Source organism: Schistocerca americana, chromosome 7 (genome assembly GCF_021461395.2).
Source record: "Schistocerca americana isolate TAMUIC-IGC-003095 chromosome 7, iqSchAmer2.1, whole genome shotgun sequence".
Classification (NCBI taxonomy): domain Eukaryota; kingdom Metazoa; phylum Arthropoda; class Insecta; order Orthoptera; family Acrididae; genus Schistocerca; species Schistocerca americana.
Window position 1 is genome coordinate 145809327 of NC_060125.1, and position 18550 is coordinate 145827876.

Sequence of the window (18550 nt, forward strand, 5' to 3'; positions counted from 1 at the left end):
AGAACAGAAAAATGTTTAGATATTATTATGAAAGACTATAAACTAAGACCAAATGAATATTGCGCCTCAAACTAATGACGTATTTTGTAATGTGATGACTGCTGTCTAATAGGTGACCACGAAAATTTCGTCACATGCTTAAGGGGAAATCTCAGTCCACTTGCACTATGGTTGCTCCTAGCCTAGCAACAATGCGCTCGTGTACAAGGAACGCGTCCTATGTCTCGGAATTTTCACCAAAACCTTGACTTGGCACTTTCTATCACACCTGTCGACACTGACACTGCGTCTTATACCCGACTTCCTGTAAGGCTTTAGAGGGCACTACCCCACAAAACAAGCACCTCAGAAGATTGTAGTTACCAAGGGGCTACGCCATTCCCTCTCCCAAAGTACAGGTGGGTTTAAGACATTATGAATCTAACGCATTACATTTCTTTATCATCGCTCTTATAGTAGACGTAAACGAACGTATACTGATAACACAAACGGTTACGCGAGGAAAAAAGGAATAAATACGTTGTTAGTAATGGATCTTTGTGACAGGCTGGCACTCAAAGGTTCGCTGCTTTTCCTGAGCATTCGCCTCAATCACCGGGCTATCTTAAACCTGATGGAGATGAATCGAGCTGATAGGGATAAAGTGGAACTCGTAAAGGCCGTGGAGACTAATGTACTCAATACCTCTTAATGAATAAGACAGGTTTGAAACTTTAAGACCCAGAGGAAGATTCTTTCTGTGTGTCGGTCTGTCCCACGATCATTATCCGAAAGACAGCCTCAGATGTCTTTCATAAGCTACAGAAAGGTACGTGCAGTTGCCATAGAAAATAGAATATTAGGAATATGGCCCATACAAAATTACGCTCTACACAAAAATTGTTCGAGAAAAGTAATGTGTAAATAGTGTAATTTACTGCGAGATGAGTCATGCAACAACGAAACAGAAATGTTGTTATTTATCATAGTTCTACCTGAATGTAGATCCTACTGGACGATAATACGTAAATCAACGCATCTACTCCTTTTTTTACAGATAAGCTGCATATATTTGACAACAGAAGTAAAATTTTAATCAAAGAAAGTGCTTGAATTACTGACTTAATTTCATTTGCTATCTTTTTATCGCCCCTGCTGCAGTCACACGAAACTCGTATAAAAATCTGAAAAAGTGTTTCTTGAGTATCTCGTATTTAGAACGAGATTTTCACTTTGCAGCGGAGTGTGCTCTGATATGAAACTTCCTGGCAGATTAAAACTGTGTGCCGGACCGAGACTCGAAATCAGGACCTTTGCCTTTCACGGGCAAGTGCTCTACCAACTGAGCTACCCAAGCACGACTCACGCCCCGTCCTCACAGCTTTACTTCTGCCAGTATCTCGTCTCCTACCTTCCAAACTTTACAGAAGCCCTCCTGCGAACCTTGCAGAACTAGCACTCCTGAAAGAGAGGATATTACGGAGACATGGCTTAGCCATAGCCTGGGGGATGGTGGAGCACTTGCCCGCGAAAGGCAAAGATCCCGGGTTCGAGTCTAGGTCCGGCACACAGATTTAATCTACCTTGTAATTGTTTCTTACACTATTGTGAATGAACTAATATACATATTTATCTGAATATCGTAGCTGTGGATTGATCTGTGAGTACCAAAAAGTCGAATTCGCTTTCTGACCAGCAATCAGTATATTCTTAGAAAGGATTAAATGCTACTAGATTCAGTTTGCTGCCCTGTAGGACACTTCATTTCCAAGAAAGCGGAAGAGCAGTCACTACCTACACTTCGCCACTTTCTGCCTACATCTTTTTCTGCTGTACTGCTATGACGAGTCTTTTTGATGGATGGGCGCACGATCGTAGTTTGTATGTAAATGCAGATATCAGAAGATTGTGGTTTGTCTTTTGAGGAAGTTATAAATGGAAACGAGGTACTGAGGTTGAAACAGACCAAGCTAGAATCGTACCGGATGTAAGTATTGTACCACTACTAATAATTTTACTTTTTCTATTTTTCCATGCTTTAACGATGTGCACTTAAATCTGTTGTAGTGTTTCAAGCTGCAACTCACTTAGATTTGTTATTCAGACTTTTCTTTTCATTACCTACTCAGTCTATTTGGACATATTCGAACTACTCCTTAGAAATTGCCCGCATCTCGTGGTCGTGCGGTAGCGTTCTCGCTTCCCACGCCCGGGTTCCCGGGTTCGATTCCCGGCGGGGTCAGGGATTTTCTCTGCCTCGTGATGGCTGGGTGTTGTGTGCTGTCCTTAGGTTAGTTAGGTTTAAGTAGTTCTAAGTTCTAGGGGACTTATGACCACAGCAGTTGAGTCCCATAGTGCTCAGAGCCATTTGAACCATTTGAACCTTAGAAAGAATGGCATTCCGAACTTTGAGTATCGTATTTCAATATGGGTGAAACTAATTAACTTAACAAATATTTGTAATCAAAGTTCCAGTACACCCAAACGTACTTTCACCATTTCTAACATAATACCTGTTAGATTGCTACATAATTTAGCACTGTTCTTTTGTTATCTTATTTTTTCCTAAAGAGATGACGCGTTACAATAATTAATTAAGCCATTAATTAAGAATTTGCATCAATATGCGCCAGTGATTATAGTTATAAAAACTCGGCCCGTGCTCATAAATGTGTTGTTCCCATCATCGATGTGCAAAGTGTTCCATCATATTTGTATTTTCCAAAACTGATACAAATATTGCAAGGTAAGTTACTATCGTAACATATAGGCCTTTAAAATTACTAATCTCTAACCAAGTCGTTTTTAAAACCAAATTGTAGTTTCGAAAATCACCATATGTTTATAACGGTGTTCTTATACGGTTCGTAAGACCAACCGCCACACCAAAATAGTCAGTCGATGACTGGTAAGAAATCGTGTCATGTTGTAAAGACTGCCACCAGCATTCATACGTGTGCCAGCTATGTATCGAATGTATGAAATCATGTGATTTCTCATACCTTATCTTTGTGACTTTCTTTGTTCAAAGTTCACGCCTAAAGATTTGTGAGAAATTGAGAAAAACTGTTTAAACTGTATATTAACTTTATATGGGCACTGTTATATTGCATGATGGAAGTGTGATTATCAGACAAGAGACTGAATTTCTAATATTATTAAATTTATTTTTACGAAATACCCGCAAATTAGCCATGCATGTAAGTATTCGTTCTACTAGTAAGGCTGCATATTATCCGCGGAATACATTGGCTCATACCTATCTAAAGACACAAGAACAAGTGCACAATCTGAGGGACTCTTCGTTGCGCGTGCTGGACTAAAGTCAAACTCTTCTAGTGAAAGAGAGACACTGCTATGGATAATACATACACATAGCAATCGTGCGCTGTAGTTGCAGTCATTTAATTCAACTGAAAGAGCTGAAGGTACAGTCAATTCCATGTAGCATTTGTCAAGATACCGAAACAGGAGCACATGCACAAAAAGAGCTCTAGATCGATAAAACGGGAAACCGAATTAATTGCACATAAACCACAAATCTCCATGAATCATCTGGAACGTTTATAATGAATTAGCTTCACGAGCGGTTGAGAGAGATCAAGATCCTTTGTCCTAGCATTTCATGTGACTGTAGTTTGGTTTTGATCACGGTATTCTCGTATCAATCACTGTTTTCCATTACGCGTAAGTCATGTGAAGGCAATTACAATAATTAATACAGCAAAGGCTGTAAAAGAAATGATAAACATAGTTATAGGTTGTACAGAGTTTCAGGGAGAGCATAAGGGAACAATTGACAGGAATGGGGAAAAGAAATACAATAGAAGAAGAATGGGTCGCTTTGAGGAATGAAGTAGTGAAGGCAGCAGAGGATAAAGTAGGTAAAAAGACTAGGGCTAATAGAAAGCCTTGGGTAACAGAAGAAATATTGAATTTAATTGACGAAACGAGAAAATTTAAAAATACGGTAAATGAAGCAGGCAAAAAGGAATACGAACGTCTCAAAAATGAGATCGACAGGAAGTGCAGAATGGCTAAGCCAGAATGGCTAGAGGACAAATGTAAGGATGTAGAGGCTTATCTCACTAGGGGTAAGATAGATACTGCCTACAGGAAAATTAAAGAGACCTTTGGAGAACAGAGTACCACTTGTATGAATATCAAGAGCTCAGGTGGAAACCCAGTTCTAAGCAAAGAAGGGAAAGCAGAAAGGTGGAAGGAGTATACAGAGAGTCTATACAAGGGCGATGTACTTGAGGACAATATTATGGAAATGGAAGAGTATGTAGACGAAGATGAAGTGGGAGATATCATACTGCATGAAGAGTTTGACAGAGCAGTCGAAACAAGGCCCCGGGAGTAGACAACATTCCATTAGAGCTACTGATAGCCTTGGGAGAGCCTTGGGAGAGCCAGCCTGAGCAAGATGTACGAGACAGGCGAAATACCCCCAGACTTCAAGAAGAATATAATAATTCCAATCCCAAAGCACGCAGGTGTTGACAGATGTGAAAATTACCGAACTATCAGTTTAACTAACATGAATTCTTTACAGACGAATGGAAAAACTGGTAGAAGCCGGCCTCGAGGAAGATCAGTCTAGATTCCGTAGAAATGTTGGAACACGTGAGGCAATACTGACCCTACGACTTATCTTAGAAAATAGATTAAGGAAAGGCACACCTACGTTTATAGCATTTGCAGACTTAGAGGAATCTTTTGACATAGTTGTCTGGAACACTCTCTTTCAAATTATGAAGGTGGCAGGGGTAAAATACAGGGAGCGAAAGGCTATTCACAATTTGTAAACCAGATGGCAGTTATAAGTCGAGGGGCATGAATGGGAAGCAGTGCTGGGGAAGGGAGTGAGACAGGGTTGTAGCCTGTTCCCGATGTTATTCAATTTGTATATTGAGCAAGCAGTAACGGAAACAAAAGAAAAATTCGGAGTAGGAATTAAAATCCAGGGAGAGGAAATAAAAACTTTGAGGTTCGCCGATGACATTGTAATTCTGTCAGAGACAGCAAAGGACATGGAAGAGCAGCTGAACGTAATGGATAGTGTCTTGAAAGGAGGATATAAGATGAACATCAACAAAAGCAAAACGAGGATAATGGAACGTGGTCGAATTAAATCAGGTGGTGCTGAGGGTATCAGATTAGGAAATGAGACGCTTGAAGTAGTAAATGAGTTTTGTTATTTGGGGAGCAAAATAACTGATGATGGTCCAAGTAGAGAGGATATAATATGTAGACTGGCAATGGCAAGGTAAGCGTTTCTGATGAAGAGTAATTTGTTAACATCGAGTACAGATGTAAGTGTCAGGATGTCGTTTCTGAAATTATTTGTATGGAGTGCAGCCATGTATGGAAGTGAAACGTAGACGACAAAAAGTGTAGACAAGAAGAGAATAGAAGCTTTCGAAATGTGGTGCTACAGAAGAATGCTGAAGATTAGATGGGTAGATGATGACTGGGTGTTGTGTGCTGTCCTTAGGTTAGTTAGGTTTAAGTAGTTCTAAGTTCTAGGGGACTGATGACCACAGATGTTAAGTCCCATAGTGCTCAGAGCCATTTTTTAGATGGGTAGATCACATAACTAATGAGGAGGTATTGAACAGAATTGGAGAGAAGAGAAATTTCTGGCACAACTTGACTAGGAGAAGGGATCGGTTGGTGGGGCATATTCTGAGGCATCAAGGGATCACCAATTTAGTATTGGAGGGCAGCGTGGAGGGTAAAAATCGTAGAGGAAGACCAAGAGATGAATACACTAAACAGATTCAGAGGAATGTAGATTGCAATAGGTACTGGGAGATGAAGAAGCTTGCACAGGATAGAGTAGCATGGAGAGCTGCATCAAACCAGTCTTTGCACTGAAGACCACAACAACAACAAGGTCAGGAACCTAGGGAGGATGGAGGCATTAGAGAGACTGGGTTGTAACGTAAGTATTTCGCTCAAGATTACAGTGCTCCTCTGCAGCTCAAAAGTCAGCTGAAGACCTGGTAAAGGACAGAATGCAGAAAAAAAGAAACAAGAAGAGAGGCCTTGAAGGGCAAGAGACCATCTGTAGAGATGACATAAGGAAACACATTAGGTTGAATATTAAGTTGCGTTTCCTGAAAGTTATTTTGTAAAGTGTATGTGCCTTTTTCTCAGAATCTATGAAGGCTATAATTATGTAATTTTGTACGCTTATTACTACAAACCCAATAAATGTTGTCTCAAGAGCAAATTTTGAAATTATGAGTGTAAGATGTGGTATGTGGAAAAGTGCTTGGAATTCTGCCCGAATTTTGTATTATGCTTACAGAACTATAATTAAAAATTATCAAAACTATCATATTAGATATATTTAAAAAAACGGCTAAGAGAAACTTACTACATGCAAAGATATCAAACTCAAAAAATTTTGCTGAAATCTCTTAAACAGTTTCTGGGACAATGGTGCATACATGATTTTTTCAAAATAAAATGTTTAAATTTCATAAAAAAATTAAATATATATAATATAAGGAACTTAACAGTAAATGTATTAATTTTGTGTAAAGCATGGCACACGGTGTCATTGCCATATCTTCAAAACTGTGTATTTGGTGCATCTTTTAAATATTGTTTCTTTTTCGTGAATGTCCATCTTAAGTTCACAAATTCTTAGAATTTTTCATGTAACTTGTGTCTTACTCGTTGGCGATATTTGCCGAAATGAGAGGTTATTAATATTAATTATTGTGACACATTTTCTCTATCGCAAGACTCGTACAAAAACCAGTTTTGCGTCGACTGTACTGCATTTAAACGAGTAATGATGGCTAGATAACGTCGCTGTGATAGTGCGTTGCACACAGCCAGGGTCCTGGGTCTCGACACAGACGCTAGCTTGGCATCCTCCCGCTCGTTAAATATATAATTTATTATCCCAAAGCATCAAGAATAAATTATTTTGTAAATAGTTGCGTTAATTAGATTTCGTAACATTTTTTATGTCTCTATTCAAACATAAATGTGGGACATCTTCTTGCACTTATACTGTAGCGTAATTGTGTTTCGCGTTATATTTTAGCTTTAATTAATCCCATATTATATCCAAATATGGGAAATAGCTTTCTCTTCTTTAAATACCGTAATGCTAACACTATCGGGACTATCCGGCGATTAGTAGCTGTTGTCAGCTTACAGACCACTGCTCATCGCGTCTCTAATGCGCCTCCCAGTATCGATGGGAAGCGTCAGTTTGTTTCATGTTCAGAACAAAATAAGTTTTAAATGTCTATCCGATAGCGAAGTCCCAAATTTGACTATCCTGATTTTCCTTTAGTCGGTGTCAACAGTGACACGAAACACAGAGAAAAGGCGTTACTCCGTCAGAACAAATCACAGCACACCGGTGGTGTATCGTTGTCGGCTAAGTATCAGATGAGATCTGATGCATGACACACAATTCAGCCATTCAATTAACAATATATCCTATAACTGGTCAAGAGTATCTAGGCACCTCATAATGGATATGCAACAGTAAATCACTGCTTGGTGCCTGCCACCTCTCATATAGCGTCTACAATTATGGTTTGTTTGTACCAGCTAAACAATCCCGTGAAAAAAACGCATCAGTCTCGTCTACATTTTCTGTTAAGCTGACATGGTAAGAGACCCAGACTAACAGGCAATGTTTAAAAAACGGCCATAAGTGTTTTGTGAAACGCAATTCATTTGCTGATGAATTACATCCGCTATTGCTTTACTTGCACATTCCACTTTAAATTGGTTACTCTTAGGTATTTTATCGTAATTGCAGTTTCCAGTCATACTGTAACAGAAGATCAGATGGTTTCTTCTCCTATGTAATAACAGTATGTTAAGACCTGTGGAATTACAGCATCTGGGCATGAGTGGAAACAGAAACAGCTTATGAAGCTTTTTTTAAGAGCTGTAAAATAACAAGATGTGCAATTCTCCACATATTCTCCGACGTATTTGGTAATTAGCTGTCAATACAGTTATTTAAGCAACTGGTGCCACAAACTAAATTCACGGATACTGTAGCTTTCTTGAGACATTTGCTAATGGCGAAGTATAGAAAATATGGATTAATAGTCGTCCAGAGCAATGATCAACTGGGGCTTGCTACTGCACCCATTAATTATGTATCGCTTACACATCTTTCTGAATATAAGTTTATAGCGTCTCATACCTGGAAATATCTGTAACGCCTGAGAGACAAGCTATATAAAAGATTCTTAGAGTATGTACACTATTGGCCATTAAAATTGCTACACTACGAAGATGTGCTACAGACGCGAAATTTAACCGACAGGAAGAAGATGCTGTGATATGCAAATGATTAGCTTTTCAGAGCATTCACACGAGGTTGGCGCCGGTGACGACACCTACAACGTGCTGACATGAGGAAAATTTCCCCACCGATTTCTCACACACAAACAGCAGTTGACCTGCGTTGCCTGGTGAAACGTTGTTGTGATGCCTCGTGTAAGGAGGAGAAATGCGTACCATCCCGTTTCCAACTTTGATAAAGGTCGGATTGTAGTCTACCGCAGTTGTATGACTGTAACGTGTAGCCACGTCTCGGTCCCTGAGTCAACAGATGGGGACGTTTGCAAGACAACAACCATCTGCACGAACAATTCGACGACGTTTGCAGCAGCATGGACTATCAGCTCGGAGACCATGGCTGCGGTTACCCTTGACGCTGCATCACAGACAGGAGCGCCTGCGATGGTGTACTCAACAACGAACCTGGGTGCACCAATGGCAGAACGTCATTTTTTCGGATGAATCCAGGTTCTGTTTACAGCACCATGATGGTCGCATCCGTGTTTGGCGACACCGTGGTGAACGCACATTGGAAGCGTGTATTCGTCATCGCCATACTGGCGTATGACCCAGCGTGATGGTATAGGGTGCCATTGGTTACACGTTTCGGTCACTTCTTGTTCGCATTGACGGCACTTCGAACAGTGGACGTAACATTTCAGATGTGTTACGATCCGAGGCTCTACCCCTCATTCGATCCCTGCAAAACCTTACATTTCAGCAGGATAATGCACGACTGCATGTTGCAGCTCCTGTAGGGGCCTTTCTGGATACAGAAAATGTTCGACTGCTGCCCTGGCCAGCACATTCTCCAGATCTCTCACCAATTGACAACGTCTGGTCAATGGTGGCAGAGCAACTGGCTCGTCACAATACCCCAGTCACTACTCTTGAGGAACTGTGGTATCGTGTTGAAGCTGCATGGGCAGCTGTACCTGTACACGCCATCCAAGCTCTGTTTGACTCAATGCCCAGGCGTATCAAAGCCGTTATTACGGCCAGAGGTGGTTGTTCTGGGTACTGATTTCTCAGGATCTATGCACCGAAATTGCGTGAAAATGTAATCACATGTCAGTTCTAGCATAATATATTTGTCCAATGGATACCCGTTTATCATCTGCATTCCTTCTTAGTGTAGCAATTTTAATGGCCAGTAGTGTGTATTGAGATTGGTGGCGCTTACTGGCCCCTCCACTGAGCTGTGGGTTGCGTGATGACTCGAAACAGAAGACCATTGATTGTGACGGTGATGTGCGAGTAAGTAGAAATGTCTGTTTATCCACCTGAACAGGCACGCACACGCTGGAGCAAGAGTTGCGACTGTCGCAGGGAGGGTGGCATGGTGGATGTCTCCAGATATTTCTATTGGGTAATGTGCGCCGAATGCAGGTGGCACCATTAACAAGGAGGGAAGATAATTCGCACACCTACCCTGCTGGAATTAGTTTAATAACTGAACACAGTTTTGCATGGATATGTATGTACTGTTCTTGGGAAATTAGCGTACGTTTTAGGACTGCTGAAGCTTGCGACAGCTCGCGGCCTACATCGCTACTGGAAGGCAGCGAGCCACTGATCTGCCCATTCGAAATACTGTAATTAGGGTTTACACACGCGCCCTGAACATGTGCATTCTTTACAGCAGTAGTACAGTGAAGGACTGACAGCTGCCGTGTGACCAACACACTCATAGAAGAGACCGGAAGGAGTACGTCGTGACAGGACTGGCATATGGCGTGAAGCTGCATGACGATCTTTAGAGGGACAACTGCACAGTGTGGTGTTTGTTTAAATATAGACGTTGCATTTACTCCTGTACTGGCCCAGCAGTGGTGGCTGTTGTTTAAACATTTAACTTGGGTATCACTTTTGCTGATAATGTTATTGGCAGTCCTATCCTAAGTGGCGGGAAATTTTTCACATGTTTATTTAGCGGGGGTTGGATATCCCGCCATTATTCACAAGCCAACGGTAAAGTTACGGGGTAAGACTGCTTTTACGTGCACTAACAGTGACGTCATTGTTTTAACGCATTGATAGTGCAAGGTCGAGTTCTTCAATGTGCACTATAGATTGTGTACGTAGTAAAAGCGTATTCCATTGTGCTAGTTTTACCTAGAAGAGCCAAAGAAACTTGTACAACTGCCTAACATCGTGTATGGCTCCCGCTAGCACGCAGAAGTGCCGCAATACGACGTGGCATGGACTAATGTCTGAAGTAGTGGTCGAGAGAATTGATGGATCCTGTAGGGCTGTCCATAGAACCGTACGAGGCGGTGGGGACCTCTTGTGAAAAGTACGTTGCAAGGCATCGCAGGTATGCTCAATAATGTTCCTATATGGAGAGTTTGGTGGCCAGCGGAAGTGTTTAAGCGCAGAAGAGTATTCCTGGAGCCATTGTGTAGCAATTCTGGATGTATGGGATGTCGCATTGTCCTGCTGGAATTGTCCAAGTCTGTCGGAATGCACAATGGGTATTAATGGATGCAGGTGATCGTCAGCATTCTTATATACGTGTCGCCTGTCAGAGTCGTATGTAGATGTATCAGGGGTTCCTTATCACTCCATCTGCACCCTTTCCACGTCGTTACAGAACCTCCACTAGCTTGAACAGTCAACTGCTGAAATGCAAGGTCCAAGGATTCATGAGGTTGTCTCCGTACCCGTACATGTCCATCTGCTCGATTCAGTCTGAAACGAGACTCGTCTCACCAGGCAATCTCTTTCCAGTCATCAACAGTCCAATGTCGGTGTTGATGGGCCCAGGCTAGGCGTATATCTTGGTGTCATGCAGTTATCAAGTGTACACGAGTAGGCCTTCGGCTCCCATATCGATGATGTTTCGTTGAGTGTTTCGCATGTACACACTTGCTGATGGCCCAGCACTGAAATCTGCAGCGATTTGCGGAAGGGTTTGTACTTCTGTCACGTTGAACGATTCTTTTCAATCGTCATAGGTCCCGTTCTGGCAGGATCTTTTCCCGGCCACAGTGATGTCGGAGATTTGATGTTTTACGGGATTCTGATATTCACGGTACACTCGTGAAATGATCGCATGGAAAAATCTTCAGTTCATCGCTACCTCGGAGATGCTGTGTCCCATCGTTCGTGCGTCGACTATAAAACCATGTTAAAACTCACTTAAATCTTGATAACCTACCATTGTAGCAGCAGCAACCGATCTGACAACTGCGGTAGGCACTTTTTGCCTTATATAGGCGTTGCCGACCGCAGCGCCATATTTTGCCTGTTTACAAATTTCTGTGTTTGAATACGCACGCCTATATCAGTTTCTTTCGCGCTTCAGTGTATAAACAAAATGACCCTCAGATGCTTTGAACCTAAGATACTTTATTAACCAAAATTGTTACTTTAATTACTGTGATTAATGATTCAAAATAGCCATCTCACCTTCCTCATTTCTGCTGAACAATTCCCTTATGGGATTTGCTCCCTGTCACTCTTCGGAACACGATAATCATACTTTTTACGTCAGTTAATTAGCAGCATGTAGCGTCTGCAGCAACTGCACCAAATTCAGGTGCCCGCATCTCGTGGTCGTGCGGTAGCGTTCTCGCTTCCCACGCCCGGGTTCCGGGTTCGATTCCCGGCGGGGTCAGGGATTTTCTCTGCCTCGTGATGGCTGGGTGTTGTGTGCTGTCCTTAGGTTAGTTAGGTTTAAGTAGTTCTAAGTTCTAGGGGACTTATGACCACAGCAGTTGAGTCCCATAGTGCTCAGAGCCATTTGAACCATTTTGAACCAAATTCAGGTGATAACCGCATACTAATCAGAACAATGTGGTTCTTGTGTTCGCAGCCAGCCACTGCTTCAATTTTGAATGAAATTCATCATCAATGGCGACCAAAATAGTTTTCGTATAAGAAGTCACCCTCGTTCTGCCAACGGCCTTGTCAAAGAGGGAGGAGGACAGGACAGATGTTCAGAACACACCCTTGCTCTTGTAGTGAGAAACTGCCACTAAAAAGTGGGAGAATCAGTTGCATGAGGATGCAGAAGGGAATGGAAACCAATAGATTAAAGGCACAGGTCACTGTGGCGTGTAATTAAAAAGTGTCATTATGCTATCTCCAATGGCAAAAAATTATGGATTACTCCCCCACTCCGATCTCCATAAGGGGCTGCCAATTCGGTGGTGACCATGAGAAAAAATGGCATAACCAACAGATGCATAACATTCGTCGAGCGGCTACATGGAATGTCAGAAGTTGAAACTGAATTAGAAACAAGATATGAAGAGGGGGATGCAAAGGTTAGATGTAGATATAGAGGGGGTCAGTGACTTAAAATGGAAAGAATATAAGGATTTCCGATCAGACGAATGTAGATAAACATCGACAAAATCAGAAAATGGCATAACGGGAGTAGGATTCGTTATGGGTTGGGTTGATTTGGAGGAGGAGACCAAACTGCGAGGTTATCGGTCTCATCGGACTAGGGAAGGATGGGGAAGGAAGTCGGCCGTGTCCTTTCACAGGAACCACATGGCATTTGCCTGAAGCGATTTAGGGAAATCACGGAAAACCTAAATCAGGATGGCCGCACGCGGGAGGGATTCGTTATAAATAGGAAAGAAGGACAGAGCGTGTGCTACTACGAACAGCCCAGTGTCAGGGTTGTTTTCATCAGATTTGACAACATATCAAAGCTGACACCGATAGTTAACGAATAGATGCCGATGTCCAAGCAGCAGGTGGATAAGTAGAGACAGTGTATCAGGATACTGAGCGGGTAAATCAGTACATAAAACGAAATGCAACTTGTGGTCTTTGCGAACATCATATCAGGAACTCAGCTGATTTCTGCCGTCGTTTGGAGGGGATGTAGTTGAATGACTCTGATTTTTTAGTAAGTTTTGATGTGGTCTCTATCTCTTCACTCGTGTTGCTCTGTCTGATTCTTTGCGGTTAATTGAGGTTAGGTTTGGTGTTCAAATAACTAATCTCTTTTGGAATGTGTTGATATTTGCTCATTTTTTATACAGTGACCAGTATTACGAGCAGACAGATGGATTTGCGATGGATAGTCCGTTGTCTCCTGTGACTGCAAATTTGTTTATGGAAGACTTCGAGGAACGTGCATTGGAGTCGGCGCCTTTGAAACCATCTTATTTCTTCAGATATGTTGATGATACCTTTGTTCTTTGGCCTCACGGTAGGGAGAATTTGACTGCCTTTTTAGGATATCTAAACTCGATCCACCCGAACATTCGTTTTACGGTAGAGGCATAAATGGATGGTTGCCTTCCCTTTCTTGACGTTTTGGTATGGAGGAAGGTTGATGGATCATTGGGACATGCAGTTTACTGGAAACGTACTCACATTAACTTGTATTTACAGGCTGACGGTTGTCACCATCCGGCTCAGCGTGAAGGGGGACAGCTGAGCTGGCCACTCTTGAAGCTATATTTCGTCGAAATGGTTATAGTGAAAGACTGACTGAACATGCGTTGCGCTGTCGACCAAGTATGCATTGGCTGAGTGATGATAATACTGAATCGACACCTGCGTCTACTGCCTCTTTGCCTTACGTAGGAAGAACTTCCAACAAGATCGGTGGTATTATGCGGAAATACGATGTCAAATGTGTTTTCCGATCTCCATCTAAAATTAGAGTGCTTTTAGGTTCTGTTAAGGAAAATCTTGGTTTGCGTAAGGCGGATGTATATCGCATTCCTGATAGCTGTGGCATGGAATACATTGGTCAGACTATCAGGACCGTGAAGAACCGATAAACTGACAATAAACGGCACACACGATTACAGCAGCCAAGTAGATCTGCTATTGCTGAACATTGTTTGGATACTGGTCACTCTATGTTATATAACGATACCGAGATATTGGCATCTACGCCCAACTATTGGGACAGTGTTATTAACCCTTTCTGCATCTGCGATTCCAAATGGCATCATTAAGTATTCCTGGCTTTTTTTAGCTTCCCAATGCTTCAATGATACCGTTTGGCATCGCTTCACGTAGTACCAAGTTTGGCCAACAGTTTCGTTTCCTTTCGTGACTCACCATTTGTTTGAAGTGCAGAACAGAGAAGTGTCGTGAGTCGTGCTACTGCATTTGTGAATGAACAATAACTGTTGTGTTTAGTTTTATTCTGTGTATAGTGAAATTACCATAGCTAACACTTAGTTCAAGAATCATAAAAGAAGGTTGTATACATGGAAGAATCCTGGAGATACTAAAAGGTATCAGATAGATTATATAATGGTAAGACAGAGATTTAGGAAAAAGGTTTTAAATTGTAGGACATTTCCAGGGGCAGATGTGGACGACAATCCAGTGGTTATCAACTGTAGATTAAAACTGAAGAAATTGCAAAAAGGTGGGAATTTAAGGAGATGGGACCTGGAAAAACTGACTAAACCAGAGGTTGTACAGAGTTTCAGGGACAGCATAAGGGAACAATTGACAGGAATGGGGGAAATAAATACAGTAGAAGACGAATGGGTAGCCCTGAGGGATGAAGTAGAGAAGGCAGCAGAGGATCAAGTAGGTAAAAAGACAAGGGCTAGTAGAAATCCTTGGGTAACAGAAGAAATATTGAATTTAATTGATGAAAGGAGAAAATATAAAAATGCAGTAAATGAAGCAGGCAAAAAGGAATACAAACCTCTCAAAAATGAGATCGACAGGAAATCCAAAATGGCTAAGCAGGCATGAATAGAGGACAAAAGTAAGGATGTAGAGGCTTATCTCACTAGGGGTAAGATAGATACTGCCTACAGGAAAATTAAAGAGACCTTTGGAGAAAAGAGAACCACGTGTACGAATATCAAGAGCTCAGATGGAAAACCAGTTCTAAGCAAAGAGGGGAAAGCAGAAAGGTGGAAGGAGTATATAGAGGGTCTATACAAGGGCGATGTACTTGAGGACAATATTATGGAAATGGAAGAGGATGTAGATGAAGATGAAATGGGAGATACGATACTGCGTGAAGAGTTTAACAGAGCACTGATAGACATGAGTCGAAACAAGGCCCCGGGAGTAGACAATATTCCATTAGAACTACTGACGGCCTTGGGAGAGCCAGTCCTGACAAAACTCTACCATCTGGTGAACAAGATGTACGAGACAGGCGAAATACCCCCAGACTTCAAGAAGAATATTATAATTCCAATCCCAAAGAAAGCAGGTGTTGACAGATGTGAAAATTACCAAACTATCAGTTTAATAAGTCACAGCTGCAAAATACTAACGCGAATTATTTACAGACGAATGGAAAAACTGTTAGAAGCCGACCTCGGGGAAGATCAGTTTGGATTCCGTAGAAATGTTGGAACGCGTGAGGCAATATTGACCTTACGACTTATCTTAGAAGAAAGATTAAGGAAAGGCAAACCTACGTTTCTAGCATTTGTAGACTTAGAGAAAGCTTTTGACAATGTTGACTGGAATTCTCTCTTTCAAATTATGAAGGTGGCAGGGGTAAAATATAGGGAGCGAAAAGCTATTTACAATTTGTACAGAAACCAGATGGCAGTTATAAGAGTCGAAGGGCATGAAAGGGAAGCAGTGGTTGGGAGGGGAGACAGGGTTGTAGCCTGTCCCCGATGTTATTCAATCTGTATATTGAGCAAGCAGTAAAAGAAACAAAAGAAAAATTTGGAGTAGGTATTAAAATCCAGGGAGATGAAATAAAAGCTTTGAGGTTCGCCGATGACATTGTAATTCTGTCAGAGACAGGAAAGGACTTGGAAGAGCAGTTGAACGGAATGGACAGTGTCTTGAAAGGAGGATATAAGATGAACATCAACAAATGCAAAACGAGGATAATGGAATGTAGTCGAATTAAGTCGGGTGATGCTGCGGGAATTAGATTAGGAAATGATACACTTAAAGTAGTAAAGGAGTTTTGTTATTTGGGGAGCAAAATAACTGATGATGGTCGAAGTAGAGAGGATATAAAATGTAGACTGGCAATGGCAAGGAAAGCGTTTCTGAAGAAGAGAAATTTGTTAACATCGAGTATAGATTTAAGTGTCAGGAGGTCGTTTCTGAAAGTATTTGTATGGAGTGTAGCCATGTATGGAAGTGAAACATGGACAATAAATAGTTTGGACAAGAAGAGAATGGAAGCTTTCGAAACGTGGTGCTACAGAAGAATGTTGAAGATTAGATGGGTAGATCACGTAACTAATGAGGAGGTGTTGAATAGGATTGGGGAGAAGAGAAGTTTGTGGCACAACTTGACTAGAAGAAGGGATCGGTTGGTAGGACATGTCCTGAGGCATCAAGGGATCACAAATTTAGCATTGGAGGGCAGCGTGGAGGGTAAAAATCGTGGAGGGAGACCAAGGGATGAATACACTAAGCAGATTCAGAAGGATGTAGGTTGCAGTAGGTACTGGGAGATGAAGAAGCTTGCACAGGATAGATTATGGAACCAACTTTACGTAGTTCCTCAAGGTCAAGGGAAAGAAATACGGTAAGTTTACAATACAGTTATGTATGCATTTTTTTGAGTAATTATTATGTAATTTCTAATGATGCCATTTGGAATCATTATTTTATTTATTAACCAATAGCTTCAAAAGAAGTTTTGCAATGGCTATGGTGTACGTGCAACATATACAGTAAATATTCATCACAAAAAAATTTGCCCCAATTTTTTTTCAACATGCGACGCACAAAGGGTTAATGAGGATGTTGAGATTAAATTAGCGAGCGTCCTTGTAAACAGGGATGGAGGTTTTGGTTTAAACTGTGCTCGGAATCCTGCTCCCCCCCCCCCCCCCCCCCCCCCCGCCCCTGTCAAAACACAGAGAGACAGAGTCAATGTTACCTCGCTTGCTAGATCGTAGTCTTTCACTATCGATACGTCTGACAATGGTCATATTTGGCGTCACTAGGGTTCAGTGTGTGTGTGTGTGTGTGTGTGTGTGTGTGTGTGCGATCTTCAGTCTTGAGACTGGTTTGATACAGCTCTCTATGCTACTCTATCCTGTGCAAGCTTCTTCATCTCTCAGTCCCTATTGTAATCTACATCCTTCTGAATCTGTTTAGTGTATTCATCTCCTGATCTCCCTCTACGATTTTTACCCTCCACGCTGCCCTCCAATACTAAATTGGTGATCGCTTGATGTCTCAGAATATGCCCCCCCAACCGATCCCTTCTCCTAGTCAAGTTGTGCCAGAAATTTCTCTTCTCTCCAATTCTGTTCAATAGCCCCTCATTAGTTATGTGATCTACCCATCTAATCTTCAGCATTCTTCTGTAGCACCAGATTTCGAAAGCTTCTGTTCTCTTCTTGTCTAAACAACTTATCGTCCACGTTTCACTTTCATACATGGCTACACTCGATACAAATACTTTCAGAAACGACTTCCTGTCACTTAAATCTGTACTCGATGTCAACAAATTTCTCTTCTTCAGAAACGCTTTCCTTGCCATTGACGGTCTACATTTTATATCCTCTCTACTTCGACCATCATCAGTTATTTTGCTCCCCAACAGCAAAACTCATTTAGTACTTTAAGTGTCTCATTTCCTAATCTAATTCCCGCAGCATCACCCGACTTAATTCGACTACATTCCATTATCCTCGTTTTGCTTTTGTTGATGTTCATCTTATATCCTCCTTTCAAGACACTGTCCATTCCGTTCAGCTGCTCTTCCAGGTCCTTTGCTCTCTCTGACAGAATTACAATGTCATCGGCGAACCTCAAAGTTTTTATTTCATCTCCCTGGATTTTAATTCCTACTCCGGATTTTTCTTTTGTTTCCTTTACTGCTTGCTCAATATACAGATTGAATAACATCGGGGATAGGCTACAGCCCTGTCTCATTCCCTTCCCAACCACTGCTTCCCTTTCATCTCCCTCGACTCTTATAACTGCTATCTGGTCTCTGTACAAATTGTAAATAGCCTTTCGCTCCCTGTATTTTATACCTGCCACCTTCATAATTTTAAAGAGAGTATTCCAGTCAACATTGTCAAAAGCTTTCTTTAAGTCTACAAATGCTAGAAACGTAGGTTTGCCTTTCCTTAATCTTTCTTCTAAGATAAGTCGTAAGGTCAGTATTGCCTCACGTGTTCCAACATTTCTACGGAATCCAAACTGATCTTCCCCGAGGTCGGCTTCTAACAGTTTTTCCATTCGTCTGTAAATAATTCGCGTTAGTACTTTGCAGCTGTGACTTATTAAACTGATAGTTCGGTAATTTTCACATCTGTCAACACCTGCTTTCTTTGGGATTGGA

The 18550-nt window shown here is 41.6% G+C and overlaps 1 pseudogene; it reads right to left on the minus strand.

The window, feature by feature from the left end:
• LOC124622802 overlaps window positions 1–18550 on the minus strand; it is a 60086-nt pseudogene that overhangs the window by 13104 nt on the left and 28432 nt on the right.